This window comes from Rattus norvegicus, chromosome 19 (assembly GCF_036323735.1).
Source record: "Rattus norvegicus strain BN/NHsdMcwi chromosome 19, GRCr8, whole genome shotgun sequence".
Classification (NCBI taxonomy): domain Eukaryota; kingdom Metazoa; phylum Chordata; class Mammalia; order Rodentia; family Muridae; genus Rattus; species Rattus norvegicus.
In genome coordinates this window covers 10,580,768-10,603,309 of record NC_086037.1, presented here as the reverse complement: position 1 = coordinate 10,603,309, position 22,542 = coordinate 10,580,768, and the positions used below count along the sequence as shown (strand labels likewise).

General features: G+C 48.7%; 1 protein-coding gene across 8 annotated transcripts in view; it reads left to right on the top strand.

Annotated features, from left to right (window-relative positions):
* The first annotated feature begins 16,086 nt into the window (after positions 1-16,086).
* Positions 16,087-22,542, top strand: part of Nlrc5 (NLR family, CARD domain containing 5) — a 103,623-nt gene continuing 97,167 nt past the window's right edge. For 7 of the 8 annotated variants that reach the window (XM_039098152.2, XM_039098155.2, XM_039098156.2 and 4 more), the window contains exons 1-2: positions 16,092-16,980; positions 19,537-19,691. The gene's annotated coding sequence lies outside the window, so the exon portion shown is untranslated. Of the gene's footprint in view, positions 16,981-19,536; positions 19,692-22,542 lie in introns of all 8 variants that reach the window. The other variant, XR_005496893.2, reaches the window with a different exon arrangement.

Sequence of the window (22,542 nt, the reverse complement as noted above, 5' to 3'; positions counted from 1 at the left end):
TTCATAATTACACTGCAGTGTATACTAATTACATTGTGGCATATGCCAATTCTGTACATGCTGGTCATGGGCTGAGGCTGGTGGTTTAGCTGGTTGGGCAAAGACACTGAAGAAACATGATTGAGAAGCTGGCGACAGGAGCTGTGGAAAGAAGCATGTATATCTGAACAGGCAGATATACCTTGGTATATGTCCTATGTAAATTCTCACTAAGGAAGAAGTGAGCTCCACAGAAAGACTTCTAGAAAGTGGACAGCGGGACTTATTTGTGGATACCAGCCAGCCTCCTTCCCTCACCCCTCCTCCACCGTTGTCCTACTTGCTCATGAACAAAGTATCAGGGTGACGGGGATGGAGGTCTTGCCTAGATTCAATAACATGAACTCTTCTACTAATGGTGAACCTACTCACGGCCACCACCGAGCGTTCAGTCTGCCGGTCACAAGATTGGTTATCAAGGCCTTTGTTTCTGCGTGTGGAGAGCGTTCTTCTCTCTGCGTGGCGTTTCCTGTCCATGCTGTACTGTCTTCAAGGTATCCTATGCAGCATCACTTCTGATAAGGGCCTCCTCATCAGCACATGCAGGGGGCAGTGGGTCGACACTCAGTGGGATTTGCTGCCTTATCCTGTTCACCACACTGGACCAAATAGTGTTCACTAAAACATACCCACACAGAGTCTGTGAAGGTGACCTATTCGGAAATGGAGCATAAACAGAGACAATCTAAGATGAAGTCATACTAGACAGCCTTCTAGGAGCCGGAAAATCTGTACACTGAGGGAGGACCGTCTTATGAAGACAAAGACTAGACTTACACTGCCAAGTATCACCGGTGCCATCAGAAGCCAGAAGAAGCAAGAAGTAATCTTCCATGGAGATTTCAAGCATGAAACGATTTCAGGCTATTTCACACTCGTCCCCTAAACTGTGAGGACAAGTGCCTATGTCGTATGGCAATGGCTCGTGATTGTTATGGAAGGCTGAAGAAACAGCCTGTATTCGGAATTAGCTGTGGAACGGCCTTCTGAGGACTCAGTTACAGCACCACCATGTGGCAATGCCTTGCAAAATGGGGACAGCATCCACTAAGGGATTGTTGTGTATGCAATCAGCCAGGATTGAGAGTGGCTCTGTCTTCCTAGTGAAACCTTTGCACCTTGACCCAACATCTAGAGGGCATAGGTCATGTGGAGTATATAAGATTCCTAGGACTCCCAAAGAACCTCAAAACCCAAACCAGTTGGCCTAAAGACATCCTTGAATTCGGGAGGCTTGGGGTCCGAAGGTGCTCCTAACTCGGGGTTCCGATGGAAAATCCATTCTGGACTTAGCAACCCAGTGCTCTCTGGCTAAGTAGCTATACCATTCCCCTTTCTAGCCGCACCGTCACCTGGCCCAATCCCTTCTTTCTGTGCCTCTGTACCTTCATATTGCCTTATAAGGATACCAACCATTGAATTTAAAATGGAAAATGCCGCATTTCCATAAAAGCACATTCTGAGGTTCTGGATGGACACAGATTGGTGGCTGATAGGTTCAGAGTCTGTTTTCCTCCTAATTTTCATGGTGAAAACGATCTCCAAATTCATATACTGATGGTCTTCCAGGGCAACGCCTTTGGGAAGTAGAATTAGCTGCGGTCATGAGAGTGGGGCTTTCTTGATGGGGTTCGTGGCTTTCGGGAGTAGACCTCAGTTTATAGCTCCCCAGTTCTGCCCATGTGAGGGTCCTCCTGATCAGGTGCTGGCACCTTGACATCGAGACCCCTCACTTGCTGAACTGTGAGCTACAAATCTCTCTGTTCTGCACAAACTCTCAGGCTGTAGCATTCCGTTATAGCAACAGAAACAGCCCACCACAGGAGCAATCTAATTAATCACAACAGAGAGTGGTTAACCTGAATGCCAAGCGGGACATGGCCTGGCTGCTTGGGGACCCCTGTGCCTCTGCAGTGACAAGAAGGAAGCTACCCCATTGACTGGAGTAGTCGATTCTGGTGATTGAGAGGGAGTTGGGCTGCTTGGCAGAAGTAGAAGGGAAGGTGAGATGCAGAAGCCATGTTTCAGTGCTGTCTCCCTTCCAAAGGGGCCATTGCATCTCAGTTCAGGCAGGACTGAGAAAGAAGTACCGGACCCCCTCAACAGTGAGTGAAGCCCCGATGGCCACGGTGCTCCTGCAGCACAATGGAAGGTGGAGGACAGAGATGAAAGTGCAGTCATGGGACCGGCTTCCTGTGAGCAACGCCGTTGCCAAGTGTACACCTTGTTTTGTTGTGAATAGCTGGTGGCAACTTGTGGGCAACACATCCACGTCTCTCTGTTCCCCTCCCGCTCCTACCCTTTATCATTTAACATAAGATACTAATTAATACTTGTGATTTATGTCCCGGAATCTAAGCTCCAGGGAACGAAGCAGCCGTTTCCAGGGACTTCGAGTGTCCTTCTGTGAAGAAGGTCTGTGTGTTTCCTCTGCGTAAGGAATAACTGTGGTTCTGATGGAAGCAGGATTCCCTCCCGCCCTGCCCCGGGAGGTTAAGGATGGCCTAAGCAGATGTGCATGGGTGTCCAGGTGACATAAGAGAACTGCACTGCTCCAACCCAGCCTGGCTAGCCCAGGTCTCCAAACACATAAACAGTGTGTTCTGGCTTGTACGCATAGAGTTCTTAGTGCCTTTGAATCAAGGGTGCCCACCCTCCCCAATCTGGGAAGGCCCATTCAATTAACTCATGGACGTGAGGTCTCCTCAGAGAAATTAGGCTGCAGCCTTAGCTCCTTCCTGAGGTCCCTTCATGGTAGACCTGCCCAGCCATGAGCACAAAAGCCCATGACAACAATGCGCACACATCCCAACTGCTTCCGCTTCTCTGGCAGTACCTGGACTGCTTGCTACAGAGTCTCAACTCCTTGTCCCTGTATGTCATGTTGGCCAACATGGGTTGCCTGGTAGGCTGGGACACTTGTTACATCAGGGGCTCTTCTGTTCCTTGCGTCTGAGAACAAAGTGTGTGTGTGTGTGTGTGTGTGTGTGTGTGTGTGTGTGTGTGTGTATGGGGGGGGTGTCTCCAGCAAAGACTGAGATTTCCCCATCTTGGTTGGAGTCTATAGGAAGAGACAGGCCTCAACCCAAAAGATTTAAGTGAATCAGAAGATTTAAATGGTGAAGAGACCTGGGGTATCAGGTTGGGCAGATGTTTCCACCTATTGTCTTGACTGGAGAGGAGGCATGCCAATCAGCCCGTGACAAGACAGCTAAGAAATTCAACTTACCAGCAGGATGTACGTTAGGAGGTTCAGACTACAGCTGCTTGGCTCTGTTGTCCCCAGGCCTATGGTGAGATGGAGCAGAATGACAGAGTCCAGTGAGCAGGGAGCAAGTTGGGGGAGGAAGAGAGTGGGAAAGGGGGTATTACTAGGAGGAAGGGAGGAGGGACGAATGAAGAGGTGGTGAGAGGGAGGGAGGAAGGCATAAGAGAAAAAGAAGAGAGAAGACTAAGAAAGATACCAAGGATAAAATATATCCAAACATCAAAGGGCTCACTGCTCTGGGACCAGCTTCCTCCAAGTAAGCCCACTCCTAAAGTTCACATCACCTTCCGGTAGCCTAGTAAGCTATGAATCAACCCACCGGTGGATTAGACCACCAGTAAGGACAGTGTCTGCATGATTCAGTTACTTCCCAAAGGCCCAACCTCTAAACACTGGGCACCAAGCCTTCAGTCTGGACCTTTGGTGAGGCACTTGGGAACCAATACATGAAGGTGTGTGTACCCGAGGCCAGAGGTGCTTACCGATATCAAGGTATGGAAGCCACAGCCAGAGCATAAGCATGTGCATGGTGTCGGCGGCCCTCGGGAGTCAGCGTTGGTAAACCCACGTGGGGTTCGCATCCTGGTAAGTCAGTAAAGATTGCACAAGGGTGTAAGAAGCTGTAGGATGTGGAAGGAAGAGGAATTGTGACTTAGTGAAGAGACGTTAGTGATTTGGTGGGGAGAAAGGGGAAACTAGACAGAGGTCCAGAAAGGCCCTAAGGAGACTGAGCAGATTGAAAAGCTGAAAATGCCCTGGGGCAGGAGACAGCTTGGCATGACACACATCTTGCATAATAGCATGTTCTTGAGGCTGAGCCAAAAGAAGTGATAGGAGATGAGATCCAGAAATGGACAGAACAGCTCATGTGAGACACTGTCCACTGTGGGCTGGAGAGGCGGCTCAGTGGTTAAGAGCACTGGCTGCTCTTCCAAAGGTCCTGAGTTCAATTCCCAGCAACCACAGGGTGGCTCACAACCATCTGTGATGCGATCCGACGCCCTCTTCTGGTGTCTGAAGACAGCTACAGTGCACTCATGCAAATAAATAAATCTTAAAAGTAGCTAAGGCAGGCTGGGACCCTTGAAAGAAGAGTGACTCGTGAAGTTTGATGGTGGAAGGAGCCCTGGAGATCACATGTGTGGATCCCGGACATTAAAACAAGAAGCTGTAAAATAGAAGTTGCCGTGGAGACCCCAAGATGCTTGAGATAGCAGAGCCATGGGTTATCTGCTGGGGAGAGATGCTACCAGGGAACGGAACCAGCCGAGGAGAAAGAAGTTTGTTGCAGTCAACAGAGATGAAAACGGAGCTGGAGTTCTGAAGACGGCTTTGACAGACCTGGAGATGCAGAGTTTGGAGTTTGCCCAGCTGGTTTCCTGTCTTGTTTTGGGGGTTACAGTTAAGTGATTGGATGAATCTCAGAAGAGACTTTGAACTTTGGACTTTTAACATTATTGAGACTGCTACAGACTGGGGGCTTTTGAAGTTGGACTAAATGTATTTTGCATTATGCTATGTTTAGGTATAACCCCACCCCCTCGCCCTAGACTTATGTTTGAATAAGCCTATGGGGGCCAGGGAGTGGAATGTGACGGTTTGTATATGCTAGGCTCAGGGAGTGGCACTTTCGTGGTATGGCGTAGGTGTGGCCTTGTGGGTGTGATCTCCTAGCTGACTGGAGCCAGTATCCTGCCAGCAGCCTTCAGAGGAAGATGTAGAACTCTCAGCTCCTCCTGCACCACACCTGTCTGGATGCTGCCATGTTCCTGCCTTGATGATAATGGACTGAACCTTGAAACCCATAAGCCAGCCCCAATTAAATGTTGTCCCTATAAAGAAAGAAAAGAAAAGAAGGAAGAGGGAAGATAAGCCAAGTGTGTGCAGTGACTGGTTAAAACACTTCTGCCACTTCCTCCTTCCACGGGTGGGTAGACAATGACAATCCCATAGATTGTATCAGCCAGCACCATAGCTCTTATGAGCATTCTTGTGTTTGCTTTTAAAAGAAAAACTTGAAAAATAATGTGTGTGTAAGGGGGGAGGCGGTGTTGTGAGCTTCCCGGTATGGGTGCTGGGAATCAAACTCAGGTCCTCTACAAGAGCAGGACACACACTTAACTGCTGAGCTGCCTCTCCAGCTGTTTCTCCTGTGTTCTTAATAGTCACCGAAGACCGCATCTCCTAGCACAGCTCCCTTATAGGCAGACAAAGGAGGTGCAAGATCAGACTTGCTGCATCCTCACGGAGGAGGGTACAGCAAAGCTACTCAGAGCCAGCTCATGGAGGGGGAGCAGACAAGGGGACAGCGGAGTGTGCTGACCAAATCTGATGGGCAGCATTGGGAACAGGGGCACTGTGACACACCTTGTACTAGTGGCAGAAGACAGTGGGAAGGCGGAGGGTTGTTCTGATGACAACTGGCTGGCTGGGACTGGCCTGGGATTGTTCCCATGGAAGGACAGAAGAGTTGACACAAGAGGGCCTGTTTGTATCCAGCAGGATGCCTAAGGGCAATCACATCACTTCCAACTCTTGCTTCCGCACAGATTGACGGTCTCTACATGAGACACCAGCTCTGCCAATACTGAGTTCCCAGGGCTCCAAGGAAGCCACGTGTGCCTTCTAAAGGTCTCCCTGGTGGCAGGGCAAGCCAGATGAAAGACAAGTTTGTTTACTGTGTTATTTTCTTAAGGTATTAAGTAAATGTATTCTTCATTTAAAGCAAGGACATACAGTTCTCCCTTTAGAATTCATTTAACTAAAAGAGCAAGTGAAACTTTTTCAAAAAACTAAGCAAACAGGAGCCAGTTGCATAAGCAGAAAAGGCAACTATCTGGGTGGTGGTTCCCTCAAGACTGACTGACAGGAGACACTTACTACCCCTTAAGATCTCTGTGGACACCATGATTATATGATGTGAATTCTAAAATGTGTGTACTGGGGTGTGTGCTATGGGACTGCATGTGTACTAATGGTGAGCGTGCCTCACAACCAGATTTCTCTGGGTGTCTGTATGTAGTTGGCATGTGAATATCTGCACATGAACATACTGTACACACAGGTGCACTAGGCTTCCTGCATACAAATGTCTGTCTGGGAAGGTATGTAGGCGGAGTGTATCAGGTGTGTCTATCATGGGTGGCTGCTGTTAACAGAGCTATGGAGGTAGCAAGTGGAGTAATTTTCTCCCAACATTCAGCATTATGGTAAGGGCTTTGGCTTGGCTGGAAACCAAGATGGTCAGCCACCAGTCACCAGAGGACAGCATATGTCTGGGTAGAAGCTGATTCAGCCAGTCCCAACTGTCCCATTTGCTTGGGTCTTTGGTGGGTAAGATCAGCTCTAAGCCTGACGCCAGGAGCCTTAGCATCTCTATGCCTCGTCTCCATTTCTCCTGACCTCCTTCAGCCTTATCCAGACCCCTGGCTGAACTTTCTGGAAGGCCCAGGGTTCAGAAAAAAACAAACTGGCTGTTCTAGGGTGGGTTAGGACCTTGAGGCAACTTTGGATCCTTTGGAATGCCAGGAAGGGTGGCCCTGGCCGGGCAGCTTGGATTCCTGAAGTGCAAATGCCAAGGAGCAGGGCTGGCTTAGCCCTTCTGTCTCCTCCACAGTTTGGGCTCTGTTGGGAGGTCCTGCACTGAGCACTATGGAGCTATCTGCCATTCCTTCTCAGACCCTGGGCCTGATCAGAACATTGCTAAGCCTTGGCCCTGGCTTGTGGTGTGGAATGTGGGGATTCATAGTAGGGACCATGCATCCACAGAAACACCCCAGATCATTTTGGTGGTGGCTGCAGTGATCAACGGGGAGCTCTGGTCCTCAAGTTTGCAGTTTACTGAACTTCTGCTCTGTGATGAACTAACTTTCCATGTTGGGCAGGTCATCTCCTGGAGGCCCTCAAGGCCTCACTGGAGCACAGACACTGGTTATCAAGTGCTTCTTCTAACCAGGGAGAACAGGGCAGAGATCTGTGGACTAGGCACTGTGCACGGTCCTCCCCTCTACCCACACAATAGCCTGTCTCGTCACTCTCTGTAGAGAGAATCTCTTATAGGCTTCACCTGTCAATAAAAAGGCGATAGCCAATGAGCTGAGGCAAGAAATAGGAGGTGAGACACCTGGCCGGGAGAGAGAGAATTCTGGGAAATTGGATGAGCGAGATTCCCTTGGGGAACACTGAGGAGATGGACGTAGCCAGCCACACAGCTAAACTCGGGTTAGAATAAGGGATATGTTCTCCCCAGAGTGCTGAGGAGACAGATGTAAGAAGAAAAGGAGAGGAAACCAGCCACGTAGCTGAACTCAGGTTAGAATAAAAGGGAAAAGAAATTAATAGCTGATCGGAGAACAAGCCAAAGCTATGTTATTAATAAATAATTAGTCACAGAGTCACTATTTATGGGAGTTAAGTGGCCAGGAGGGAAAACTAGATTTTACAATCCCTTTGAAAGAAAGACCCCGAGGTTTCGAGAAATTCCTTAGCTGTCAAGTATGCATCTTTTATGTGGCTAAAGCTGGGCTCCCACAAGACTCCGTGTCATCTGGTAATTCTGCCGTTTCTTTAGAGAGCCTTCAAGCTCATTACCTACTGTACCTTCACTCAAATGTGAAGAACTCGGCAGTCCTGTGGGTCTCAAGGGTGACAATAGCCCCACCCCAGTCTTTCAACTTAATAATTTAATGTCTGTCCTTCCAGAACATTCTCTATAGAGCAACATACACACACCCGGGGGCTGAACTATCTGGTTTATAGAAATGAGACTATGTCTTTACCCATGGCAGCCCAGAGTCAATAACCCGCAAACAAAAGACTGAGCTTGATTCCCAGAACTAATGTAAAACAAACAAACAAACAAACAAACAAACAGTCAAGACAAAGAACAAACCCAGGAACGACTGCTACTTGCCTGTAATCCCAACACTCAGAAGGCAGAGGCAAGAGGATCCTAGGGACTTGATGACTATTGAGTGAGTTCCAGGCTAGTGAGAGATCTTATCTCAAATAGTGGGGAGTGGGGAGGGGGGAGCCACCCCAGAGGTTGTCCCTCGGCCTCCACATACATATGCATACATGTGCATGTGTGCCTGCACACACAGGAACACTCATAAAGTTGCAGTCATGCTGACATGTTAGGTGAGGTTGCCCCCTCCCTGATGCCTGCTCTTTCTCCTCCCTGATGCTCACTCTTGCTCCTCCCTAATGCTCACTCTTGCTCCTCCCTAATGCTCACTCTTGTTCCTCCCTAATGCTCACTCTTGCTCCTCCCTGATGTTCACTCTTGCTCCTCCCTGATGCTCACTCTTGCTCCTCCCTGATGCTCACTCTTGCTCCTCCCTGATGCTCACTCTTGCTCCTCCCTGATGTTCACTCTTGCTCCTCCCTGATGCTCACTCTTGCTCCTCCCTGATGCTCACTCTTGCTCCTCCCTGATACTCACTCTTGCTCCTCCCTGATGTTCACTCTTGCTCCTCCCTGATGCTCACTCTTGCTCCTCCCTGATGCTTGCTCTTGCTCCTCCCTGATGCTCACTCTTGCTCCTCCCTGATGCTCACTCTTGCTCTTCCCTGATGCCTGCTCTTCCTCCTCCCTAATGCTCACTCTTGCTCCTCCCTGATGCTTACTCTTGCTCCTCCCTGATGCTCACTCTTGCTCCTCCCTGATGCTCACTCTTGCTCCTCCCTGATGCTCACTCTTGCTCCTCCCTGATGCTCACTCTTGCTCCTCCCTGATGCTTGCTCTTGCTCCTCCCTGATGCTTGCTCTTGCTCCTCCCTGATGTTCACTCTTGCTCCTCCCTGATGCTCACTCTTGCTCCTCCCTGATGCTCACTCTTGCTCCTCCCTGATGCTCACTCTTGCTCCTCCCTGATGCTTACTCTTGCTCCTCCCTGATGCTTACTCTTGCTCCTCCCTGATGCTCACTCTTGCTCCTCCCTGATGCTTGCTCTTGCTCCTCCCTGATGCTTGCTCTTGCTCCTCCCTGATGCTCACTCTTGCTCTTCCCTGATGCCTGCTCTTCCGCCTCCCTAATGCTCACTCTTGCTCCTCCCTGATGCTTACTCTTGCTCCTCCCTGATGCTCACTCTTGCTCCTCCCTGATGCTCACTCTTGCTCCTCCCTGATGCTCACTCTTGCTCCTCCCTGATGCTCACTCTTGCTCCTCCCTGATGCTCACTCTTGCTCCTCCCTGATGCCTGCTCTCCTCCCTGACACCCATATTACTAGCTTTCTTTTTCAAATTTATTTATTTTTAAATATTTATTTATATGAGTATACTGTCGCTGTCTGCAGACACACCAGAAGAGGGCATCGGATCCCAGTACAGACAGTTGTGAGCCGCCATGTGGTTGCTGGGAATTGAACTCAGGACCTCTGGAAGAGCAGTCAGTGCTCTTAACTACTGAGCCATCTCTCCAGCCCTCAAACTTATTTTTATTTCTTTATGTGTGGGTGTATGGAAGCACTTGGAGGTCAGAGGACAACCTTAGGTGTCATCTTAAGGAAGACCTTCTACCTCAAGGTCTCACCAAGCTCTGACTGGCCCAGAACTCACTGTGTAGACCAGGCTGGCCTTGAGGTCAAAGAAATCTGCTTGCTTCTACCGTTCAAGTGCTAGGGCTAAAGACAGTCACCACCACACCCGGTTCCGCAGTTTTTGAGACAGTCTTTTATCGGCCTGAAGTGTACCAATCAAAAGGCAGGGAGGGCAATCTTCTTGCTGGACAGATAACGAAACTGAGACTCACAGTGGCCACGCGGACGCTGTCATCGGTGCTGCTCCTCTCCCTTTCTCCAGTTTCAGACACTCATGGGGACTGTGCTGGGGAGAACGTGCCGCTATGTGGTCAACAGACACTTTGCTAGTGGTCACAGTCTTAGGGGTTTCTAGAAAGATCTCTCAGAGCAGTGGGGAGTTATCATTCAGCAACAATCACATGACCACCTAGGTCTAAGAGGTAGAAACAGGACCTCCATTGAATAAATGTGCAGAGGTGCTAAAGGCTTGCACACACACCCTATCAGATAAATTTGTTTTGGAGTGGAAAGACTGTTAGATGAGTTGATCTCTTTTTTAAAAAGAAGATTTATTAGTTTTAAATATGCGTGTGTGTGTGTGTGTGTGTCTAAGCATGTACAAGTGTGTTTCTATATGTCTAGGTATGAGCATGTGTTTGTGTTCACAGAAACTAGAGGTATTGGATTCCTTGGAGGGGATTTACATGTAGTTATGAGTAGATAGATAGATAGATAGATAGATAGATAGATAGATAGATAGATAGATACATAGATACATAGATACTTAGATAGATACATAGATATATAGATACATACATAGATACATAGATAGATACATAGACAGACAGGGTTTTGTGTTCCCTGACTGGTCCTAAACTTGTTATGCAACACACAAATAACCTTGACCTTCTAATCTCTAATCTTTCTGACTCCACCACACAGGTGACAAGCACGTGCCACCACACCTGCTCTTACGCAGTCCTGGGAATCAAACCCAGGTCCCTGAACTTGCTAGGCAAACATTCCACCATCTGAGCTACATTCCCAGGCTTCCATTCGTATTTTTTTTAAATATTTTATTTATTTAATGTATATGAGTAGCTGTCTTGAGATACACCAGGATCTGTTACAGATGGTTGTGAGCCACCATGTGGTTGCTGGGAATTGAACTCAGGACCTCTGGAAGAGCAGTCAGTGCTCTTAACCCCTGAGCCATCTCTCCAGCCCCCGTATTTTTAAAATAATATGATATATGTAAGAATTTTCAGAACCACTGGAACTCTTCCAAGGGGTACAATGCTGTGTCAAGTGACTGTCAAAGGACGTGGCCAGGGTGGGCTCTGACTATGGGAAACAGGCTGCAGTAGCTGAGGTCTGGGCACACCCAGCCTCCACTGAGGTTGGCAACTCCCACGATTATCCCAGAGCATAAGTGGGGCAGAGTTTAAGTGGGCAGGCAGACACTGAACCCGGGATCCCTGGCACATGTCCCGTGGAGTATGCACTCTGGAGCTCCAACTTCCACATTATGTTCCACTGGTGACAGAACTCCTTTGCCTCACAGGGCTTTTGGGGACTTCCAGGACAGTCAGCATGAGCCCGAGTGTGATATAGAGATAGAGACAGACAGACAGATGATATAGAGACAGATGATAGATACATAGATAGATTATATAGAGATAGATTTATAGACAGACAGACAGACAGACAGACAATCTTGTTCCTTGTCTGGTTATCTGGATCTAAGGACATAGAGACTTCATAACCCTAGTGATTCAGAAATCCAGAAAAGTTTGATTCCAAGAACTGTAACAGCAAGGAGATCTTGAGAGGGAAGCAGCATGGGAGCCTAAGGTATGCTCTAGCCCTCAGAGATGGGTAATGGGGGTTTTCAAAACTCTTACAGATGTAGACCCAAGACCTGAATGTGTAAAAGAGGCTGCCCCTAATTGCTCTGTGGCCTGTGCCAGCTCCCCTCCCTCTCCGGGCCTTATCTTCATCCTCAAGACAATAACGGTGTAAGGGACAGAGCTCAGTGCTCTCACTGGGGCACCCCAAAGTGCAGGCTGTGCAGGCAGCTGGGAAGGTGGTGTTGTGGGACTGAGGTACGTTTGAATGCTTCAGAGAGCCACAGTCAGGCTATCAGAGGTCTTTGCCTTTCAGAATACAATGGAGAGATTGGTATTCCGGTCCCTACCAGCCAAGACGCTCATCTGCCCCTTCGACATACAGCAGCAAACCCCCAGCTTAGGTCACTGTGGTCAGCAGGAAGCCGTTACCAACAGTCACTGTATTTTGACTTCTCTGTTTGTGGAAAACGAGAGATAAAGTTTAGCCGTGCTTATTTAAGGAGGGAGATACATTCAAGGAAGTGTACAATAGGAGGGTGCAGGCGATTTTGAGGGCCAATGAACATAGTGTGGGGCACTCTGATCATGTTTCCAACGCTGACCCCAGGAGGACGTGTTGGACAGGAAGGAGGTAGATCCTTGGGGACAGAAAACAAAAACAAAAAACAAAAACAACAGCAGCAACAACAAAAACCTGCTTCCCCAAAGAACCTCATGGGGGCTGGGAAATAGGAGCCCAGGCTGTCCAGCCAGGCCACCAGCCATGACTGTGGAGAGTCATGCTAGCTGTCACATTCCCCAGCCTGGCCCTGCCATGGAGCACCAATGCCTGCTCCAGCAGAACCATGTGAGAGGCAAGCATTGTGTGCTGCATCACCACCAAGTCTGCCGTTCTGGTGTGTAAGTACCCGCCTGTCTGCCCGGCTAGGCTTTCTTCAAGGACCTCTGCTGTGGTCAGAAGCTGCTACTGGAGCAGGTCTGCAGATCTTGGCAGCTTCGGGGGGCAAGAGCTGTGACAGTAGGGTGAGGGGCAGGGATCCCCTTTCTCCTCTGACTGCACATTCAAAGTTCATCGTTCCCTGCTAGATTTCGAATAGCCAAATGCATGGTTTGCTCAAGACCTTAGTCCATCTGTAATTCAGAAAACCTGGGGGGAATCAGGTTAGGGACGAAGGTGGTGATTATGTATCCTTGGCTATGGAGGCCAACCTCTGTCCAGTCAGGCATCAGTCGCCAACTGCTGTGTGACCTTAGCCTTCCTGCTCCCTCTGGGGGGTTAGCCTGACAAAGATATGGGGAGAGTACTTTGCATTATCCATACAGAACATTCCATATTAATCGTATTGGGAGCTAGGGGTCTGGGTACAGCTGAGGTTCATTGCAGCTGGAGCTCTGGGCTGCCATTTTGACTGGAATCACAAAGTTTCTAAGTGTCGGAAGTTATAGCCTGGAGTGTGAGCAGGATCTAGAGAAGAGGTTCTGAGTTTCCTGAGGACTGCCCCCTCACTCCCTCCCAGAGGCCTGATCCCTGCTGGGAGGCCTCATCCTAGAGAGCCTGAACAGTGGTTCAGGGTGGGCTGGTTGAAGGTGAGGCTTACCCAGCCCACAATCCCTCACTTAACGCTCCATCCAGTGAACCAGGAGACAGCCAAGGTCATCCAGACAGCCTTCCAGAGAAACACCTACCCAGACATCAAGGGTGAAAGGGCCATGATGCTCTTTGGCCATGTCAAGTAGGGTTTGCACAAGTGAGTGTCAGGGCCGAGGCTGAAGGGGAAGACCTTGGGACATACCATGGCCCCAGGGAGAAGGAACGGCAGAACTGAGGCACAGGACCTGACTGAAATGCTTCGCTCTGCTTCCAGTCTGTCCAAGTGTAAGTGACCCTGGAGTAACTTTCGTGTACCCTCTGAAGCAGCCACAGAAAGAGTCAGGCCTTTGAGGATCCCTTTTCTCTGTTCTAGGAAGATGAAGCAAAGAGAGGCCGTGTGCCGAGATTTCTCAACCAAATGGTTCTCCTGACTTTATTGGGATTATGGTCAGGATCAAGAGCAGGCCACGGGCCTCAGGACTTATAAGGTGTATTTTATTTTTTCATGATTGCGTCTCCCTAAAGGCCCACCTAAACAAATAAGAAAGGAAAGATTGAGGAGGCAAGGGTACTTGGGGGGTCATACAGTGAGGTTGGCACATCTGAGCTGTAAGTTCAGCTTCCGGGACCCAACTTTCTGTGTCTAAGACCCAAACCCAGGGAAGACACTGTTCTTGGACCTTTTTAAAAAAACAAACAAATAAACAATAAAACCAGCATCCTCTTCCCCAGATCCTTAAAACAGACCTGAGACAGTGTGACCAGCTGATTGTTGGAAAGGGAACCTGTCCCTCTTTACAGCCACTACCGTGCTGCACAGTGCTGGAAGCCACTCTGAGGACAGCCACAGATGGGGTGAGAGAAACATGTGTGGTCTCTGTGTGGCCTTGAGTGACAATTTCTCCCTCTGTATAATGAAAATAATGACATACTGATCCTACGTCACAACAGGCCAGAGGCTATAAAAGTGTCTTGGAAAGTGACTTTGTCAGGTGGGGCGTTGCTCAACTTTTTTTTTTTTTTTTTTGTTCTTTTTTTCGGAGCTGGGGACGAACCCAGGGCCTTGCGCTTGCTAGGTAAGCGCTCTACCACTGAGCTAAATCCCCAGCCCCGCTCAACTTTAATCCCAGCACCTGTGAGGCAGAAACAGGAGGATCTTCATGAGTTAAAGAGCAGTCTGGGGGTTGGGGATTTAGCTCAGTGGTAGAGCACTTGCCTAGGAAGTGTAAGGCCCTGGGTTCGGTCCCCAGCTCCGAAAAAAAAAGAACCAAAAAAAAAAAAAAAAAAAAAAAGAGCAGCCTGGTCTATACATACCAGGACAGCCTCCTTAGTCCTCCCAGTTCTTCTCTGCCCTGCCCTCTGGTCCTTTTTCTCAGACTCCCCCTGAGGCCCTTCTCTGACCACACGCAGGTCTTTCTCAGGTTCACCCAAAGCCTGGCTCCTCTCTATGTTCAGGGTGCTTCCAGGCCCGCTGAGGCCACCTTCCAAGCAGAGCTCCTCACTCCTCCCATCAATCACCTCTAAGAAGTGTCTGTGTTCATTTCCGGTTTGCCATCAAATGGAGAGATTTGGGTGAGTTTAAGCAGCGCATGCTTGTTATAGTTGTAGGACAAATGTCACTAGGATGCATTCAAGGTGCTGGCAGGGGACTCTTCTGAAGCCATTGGGGACAGGAGGTCCCCTACCTTGTGCACTTTCTAGAGGCAGGTGAAGACTTCTGACCCCTGTATCTCTGAGACTAGCAAGGCTGTATCTCTGCCCATTTACCCTGGTCACGTGTCTCCACTTGCTTTCTTTTGCCACTGTCCAACATTGGGCTTGTGATGAACTTACATCCACCCAGGTGACTTAGTTCCCTCCACCCCCACATACTATAATGTCCCACACCTTCATGGTCTCTTCTTTGGGTAGGAGGTGAACATTTCGAGTGGAGATGGCCACTGGCCAAGTACCTGAATTCCCACATGGCTGGTTGGCTCTCTCTCCTGCAGCTATCCTACCGCATCCTGGCGGCCCTCTGTCTCCTTTCCTCTGCATCCGAGCCCGCACAACTCTTAGGGTCCTGCCCCATGTCTCTTTTCCCAGTCATTGGCCACAGGCATCATTATGGATCAATCAAAAACCAACAGGGGACAGGGACCTTTAGCGTTTGGACACGCAGATTCCCGATTGAATCAAAGCGTTAGAACTGATCTCCAGCACTGGCCATGTGCATGGAAGGTAAAGAAAGATGTGTCGGGGCTGGGGATTTAGCTCAGTGGTAGAGCGCTTACCTAAGAAGCGCAAGGCCCTGGGTTCGGTCCCCAGCTCCGAAAAAAAGAACCAAAAAAAAAAAAAAAAAAAAAAAAAAAAAAAGAAAGAAAAAAAAGAAAGAAAGATGTGTCAGGAAGTGGGCGCTCCAGGAAAAGTCTAAGGTAGCAATGTGGTTAATGATTGGGTCCCGGGCATTCCCAGGTTCAGTCATCTCAGCTGGGACATGAGAGGGACAATATCTACTTCCTGAGATCTCTGAGGAATAATTCTGAATAATTCTGAGGGCAGAGCTCAGCATACAATAGGTACTCTATGCATGTACATGACCGCTCAGAGGTTTACCATGATGCTTGGTCCTCTCAGGCCTGGGTGGGTAAACAGATGTCCATAAACTTTGCTCCTTCACCTTGAAGCTGGTCCTGAAGGGACAGGTTACTGACTGGAAGGCTCTAGTAGGCTTTAGCTTGGCAAACATGACATAGGAAACTCTTGGATCCCACTCCAGCCCCCACCCCCACCCCAGCTCCATTCCTCTCCCTTCCTAAAGCCAGTCTCCAAGGTCTATTTTCTTATTTGGCCACAGACTTCATTCCTGAGACAAAACACCAAAGTCCAAAAATCAAAATTCATTATTTGGCTAACATGTCCAATCAGAATTTACTAACTCATCCTAGTGCAGACGCCCCCTTTTCTTCTTAAAATCCCACTCCTGCAAAAATCCACTTGCTTCATTGCTGCTGCTATTACTGCTTCTTTCTTTCTGCCTTTACAGGCCCTACACCCCACTTGCCCCTCCAAGGTAATAAATGTCCTTTATGCTGAGAATTTCTTCTCTGGGTGTGTCCTGTTCTGATTTCAAGGCCAGGTGTCCTGCCTTACAAGAGTCATGGAAGGCTTCCTTCTCTCTGGGCTCTTCCTTTCCTGTACTCCTTCCTTCCCAGTGGAGCCATCCAGACACAGCTGGACAGAGTTGCCAGCTGCCTCTGCCCTGTCCTCCTTGCATGGCTGATAAACAGCTTGAGCCCTCTACTCCAGGTCTGCAAGGAAAGCAACATCATCTCCAACATCATGGCTGACTTTGTCAGTAGAAGCGAGCGCTTGCGAGTTCTGTCTTCATGGTTTATTGTGTAACATTGAGGCAGCCACTCCCCTGTGTGGCTTTTGCTGACTTGAGAGTCATTTCCTCTTAGACACACAGTTGTAGAAGTTGACCTTGGGCAAGACATCAGACCTCTGAACCTTGGTTTCCTTGTTGGTAATCAGGAGGTGACAAAGCACCTTACTTACGCCTAAGGCACGGCTGTAAGTGTGTCTCAGGTAGCTAGTCATTACTTAGGCACTATTTTTCTTACTTATCTCTTTAACTTGCAGTGCTAAATATGGAGCCCAGATCCTTGTGCACGTTGAGCCAGCGCTCTCCCCCTGAGCTCCAAGCTTGGCCAGAGGTTTCTATTCTAATGTGAGTGATTTTGAGAACTATGTAACTCATTTTTGAATCTCTTATCTCTGCCCCTTCAGTGTCACCACCCCATTACAGCCCTCATTATTTAGTTGCTTTTAAATCTTACCTTGTCCTTTCTTTACGTTGTTCTCAAGTCATTGGTTGCTCACCCTCTCGACTGGTTGTTTTGGCTAGCCACCTCCAGGGGTGGCCTCCCTGTGTGGCTGTCATTCTTCTTTACTTCTGAAGTCTTCTCTGGTGGAATTTGGATCTTCTGTGGAAAGGTTCTGCTCCCCAGATTAACTAAATTTTCTAAGAAGAGGGTTTTGCATTTACTTGTGGCTGGGATAGTGAGACAGTCAGTGGCTGGGTGTGTTTTTGTGTTAAACATTCAGCTGGGGAAGCCCTGTACCATGTTGAACTCATTTATAAATACATCCTTCAGTCCTTGTGTTCACAGATTGTTTCTTGCTCACTTTAACATTGCTGCTATTGTTACTGCCCTTGTTCAGGGACGGGGCGTCCTTCACCCTATAGCTAATGCTAGCCTCAGATTCTATACATAGCCCAGGCTGCTCTTCAAACTGTGGGATTGCCAGTGTACACCATCATACCTGGGTCTGTCATCTATATCCCCCAACCCATCCCAAATCTCCTTGTGGCGTCCTGTGGTGAGGGTAGTTTTCAGTATGCTTTCCCCAGACAGGAAATGTCTTAGTTTCAGCTGTATACCTCCCTGGTTTCAGGGAACATCAAAGCACAGAGATGTGCGCCTCAGTGCCACATCCTCTCTAGTTTCTCAGAGGCTTGCTGCATTCAGTTTCACTTCTCAGCTGCTCAACAGACCCTAGCATTGTCCATTTCTTTGTTTTTAAGGCACTCATTGGCTGAGCGGTGCAGGTAGGAGAAGCTGCTGATCCAGTCCCACAGCTGTAGGTCCTGCAGCTGGGCCTAGTTGCCGTGTCACCTACATTCCTTGTGTGGCCTAGCTGACGTGTCACCTACATTCCTTGTGTAGGCTAAGCTCTGCCCACAGGGCCTTGGCTCACTCTGTTCTCTCCACCCGAAGTCTTCCCCCACCCTCTTCCCTATCTGACTCTTTTCCATCGATAGGTTAGACCTCTCCCACCTCCTAATCTATATCAGATCCCCTGCTAAGACTCTTGTGCTCTAGCCTAGTCTCTCTCTCCTTTCACATACTCTTTGGTTACAGTTGTGCATTTTGTTTGGGGGATTCTCTAACGGATGCTGAGTTTTGCTGGCAGAGACCATGTGGATTCTGCTGAATTCAGCTTCTGGACATAGTTGAAGTTAGCGACGTTCCACAAATACCATTAGAAACAACAGCAGGCTGTCAAAATCTCTGTCTCTGTCTGTCTGTCTCTGTTTCTGTTTCCGTCTCTGTCTGCCTCTCTGTCTACCACTCTCTGTCTCTCCCTGTCTCTCTCTGTCTCTCTGTCTCTGTGTCTCTCTGTCTCTGTCCCTGTCTCTGTCTGTCTCTGTCTCTCTGTCTCTCTTTGTCTCTCTGTCTCTCTCTTTGTCTCTGTTTCTCTGTCTCTCTCCTCTCTCTGTCTCTGTCTGTCTCTGTCTCTCTGTCTCTCTTTGTCTCTCTGTCTCTCTCTTTGTCTCTGTTTCTCTGTCTCTCTCCTCTCTGTCTCTGTCTCTCTCTGTCTCTCTGTCTCTGTCTCTGTCTCTGTCTCTCTGTCTCTGTCTCTCTCTCTCTCTCTGATGTGCCCATGCATGTGTGCATGTGTGTACGTGTGCATGTGTGTGTATTCATTTTTGTAGCCCTGGCTGTCCTGGAACTCGCTCTGTAGACCAGAATGGCCTTGAATGCAGAGACCTGCCTGCCTCTGCCTCCAAAGATTAAATGGTGTGGGAAGGATGGGTGCCACCGTGCACGGCTAAAACAATCCCTCTCCTCTTACACCACCTCTGCTGGGCCACCACAGAGTAGCACCAGCTCTCGGCTCTGCATGCAGGAGACCTCAGTTATTCCCACTTTTGTCACCCCAATTTCATAGACCAGGAAGTGAGACCCACAAAGCTAAGTGAATGTGTCCCTTCCATACCCCCAGAGATGGGCAGGAAAGCAACCGTTTTGCTGTCCCCCACACAAATGACAAAGCTGAGGGCCTGAAGGGGTAAGACTCTTAAATTCTTTATATGTTTATTTATTTTATGCATATAAGTGTTTTGCTTGCATGTTTGTATGTGCGACATATGTGTGCCTGATACCCATGGAGTTCAGGAAAGGGAGTCAAATCCCCTGAAACTGGAATTACAGACTATTGTAAACCACCATGCGGATGACAGGAATCAAGCTAGGGGCCTCTGGAAAGCCGGTACTCCTAACTGCTGAGCCGTCTCTTCAGCCCAAGCCCTAACTTCTGGCTGCACCACTGTTAAGTTAGTATTGGGTCACAGCCCAGAGCCTGAGCTGTAAACTGCTTCAAACTGCCTCCAAACTGCTTCTTACCCACCCAGGACTCTAGCCAGCCTGATCCCACCCATACCTGAGGGCAGTGGCCCTAGTCCTTCCAATGGCCTCACATGATCCCTGTCTCTCCACAGCTGTTGAGTGACTTCCTCAGCAGCCCAGGCTGGGTCACTGTCTACTCCTGAGGAGGCCTATAATCTCCTGCCAGAACAAGGTGTTGTGGTCGGTTCTCCTGCAGGGATGGAATTTCTCTTCCCACAAAGGGATGGGCAAGATCACCTTTGAAGAGGTAAGATGGGTACAGCTTTGGGGTACCAGAGGCTGTTGGGGTCTACCTGTTCTTTTCATCCCCTCTGCTGAGATTCACTGTTTCCTACCCATGGCTCCTGACCATTAAAATCATGGGATGTGATTCAGGAGACGGCCCACAGGATGCCCCAGCTTTGCTAATATCAGTGGAGCACAGGGACATATTTACCATTTATGTCCATGACACTGACCAAGACCCTCTGCCTCTGCCCACATCTACCATTTAGAGTCCCACTTTCCCCACACTGAGGGTTTTAGGAAAGCACATGTGCTGGACGTGTCACTGAGAATCCCACGTAGGGTCTGGGATGGCGCCTGCGATCAAGCGCACATTGACATCTCCTGTGTCAGTAGCCACATAAAGTGAGGCCATATTGGGTACCAAACGCCCTCTGGGTGGCTAGGTTTCATCAACTTAGAAACAGGAGCTAGTGTAGTTGTAAATAAGAAAGCGAGGGTCAGTCTGGCCTCCAAGGCCTTCAGGGTCTCCTTGATATTGTTTAATACAGTAAACTCTAAAGACAGTAGGCATGATGTCTGTGTCTATAATCTCAGTGTTGGGAGGCTAGGGAGGAGAATTGTAAGGTAAAAGGAAAGCAATCCTGGGCTAACTGACGGGATCCTGACTGAAAAAAACAAAAAAACAAAAAAACAAAAAAACAAAAAACCACACTCTTCCAAATCCTAAAGGCAAAAGTAATAAAAACCTGTCCTAGAAATGCTGACATTTGAAGGAGACAGTGCAGGGCCCAGTGGGCCTGGGGCCCAGGGCCACAGCCCCACCTCTCTGTGGAGCCTGGAATGGGCTTCCTTCTGGGAGTTCCCTTAAAAACAACAGCAAATCAACTCCTTAGTTTTACATGTTGTGATGATGCGTGGTGGTGGTGGTGGTGGTGGTGGTGGTGATGATGATGATGATGATATGGTGGTGATGATGATGATATGGTGGTGATGGTGGTGGTGATGGTGATGATGGTGATGGTGATGATGATGGTAATAATGATGGTGATGACGTTTTTTTGAGATAGGGTTTTTCTGTATAGCACTGGCTGTCCTGGAATTTGCTCTTTAGACCAAGTTGTCCTCATATTTGCAAAGAACCACCTGCCTCTGCCACCCAAGTGCTGGGCTTAAAGGTGTGTGTAATTTCTTAAAATTATTTTTATCAGGTCAGAGAGATAACTCAATTCAATTCCTGCGAGCCACATGGTGCAAGGAGAAAAGGATTTCCTGTAAGTTGTCCTCTGACCTGCACTCGTGCACACAGCATGCATGTGGATGGACACACACACACACACACACACACACACACACACACACACACACACACCATGTCCCACATCTGGAGGTCAGAGAACAACTCTTAGAGTTAATTCTTTTTCTACCATGGGGATCCCAGGGATTGAACTCAGGCGGTCAGGCTTGGAGAGAGATTCCTTTACACACTGATCCATCTTGCCAGCCCCAACTCCTTAATTTTTTTTCTAATAACTTTAGATTTGAATAAAAGTTGCAAAGACAGGACGAAATGCTCCACACCCACCATCCCGGTTTGTACGATATTAATCTTTCCACAAACAAGCTGTGTTTGTTATAAAGAACAGATCGCCACTGCTGAGCTCTTAGTGACTCCAGAGTTCATCTGAAAGTCACTCATTTTCCCCACCGATCTCCTTTTCTGCCAAGATCCAGACCATGGGACTTTCAGACATTTGAAAAGTCCTCAGGCTTTTGTCTTGTTCTGTTTTCTTAACCTTATTGTGTTTTTAAAAACCTGGGAAGTTCCTAGTATTTTATAGAAAAAAATATTCAGGGATGCTTGTTAATGCCAGGGGGCAGGGAGCATCTGTAAGGACAGGGGCCACTTCAGTGTCTTTCAGGAAGTGGGTAGGAGACAGTTACTGGGCTCAACTCCAAATAAAGTTTGGCCAAGCAGAAATTGGTACCTAAAGGGTAAGGGCAGGGAGTTGGGGAAGAGCCTGTTAGAACTGACCCAACGGTGTCCTTGCTGAAGGTGGCCAGCGTGGTTAGATATCACCCTCATAGGAGCAAGTGGAGGATGAGTCACCCTGGTCAGATAGGAGGGTGGGTGGCCTTATAGTGAGCATAAACGATGGTTCTAGAAGTTTTCCCTCAGTGACAGGTTCCAGTCCATCACTGAGGGAAGTCAAGGCAGGGGCTTGAGGCAGAAACCATGGAGGGATGTTGCTTACTAAGTAACTCAGGTTTGTGCTTAGGTAACCGTCTTATACAGCCCAGGAAATGGTGCTGCCCACACTGTGCTGTATGTATCACAACTTATACCATTTAACAATCAAGACATCCCCCTTACAGATATGCCCACCAGCTAATCTGATCTAAGCCATTCCTGGTTGAGATTTCTCTCAGAAAACTCTAGACCGTGTCAACCAGACAGCCACCCTGAAGTGTTTGGCAGCTACTAGGAAGCGGCTCTCTCCTGGTGTCTCAGGAGCGTAGCCTGCCTCTGTCTCCTGCAGGGCTTCCTGCCGCTGCAGATTGAATTGGTTTCCCGGAACTAGTGGACTTCCTGCAGAGCCCGCCATAGAAAGCTTTCAGAATAAAGGCCAGTGGAGCTGGATCCAAGGTGTGACCCCCAACTCACAGTGAAACAAGAGCATTGGAAGTGGGGCTCAGAGCGGGAGCCAAGAGATGGGGACCGACTTCCTGGTTCTCTGATTCCTGCTGCCATAAAACCTCTGTCCAAGATCTCAGAGTGTACTTCTTAGGAAGAGGACAAAGTGGACAGAGCGTGGGAGGAACACATCTCGCCCTTCCTGTCTACGTGTTGAACAAATCCATGGCATTGCCCC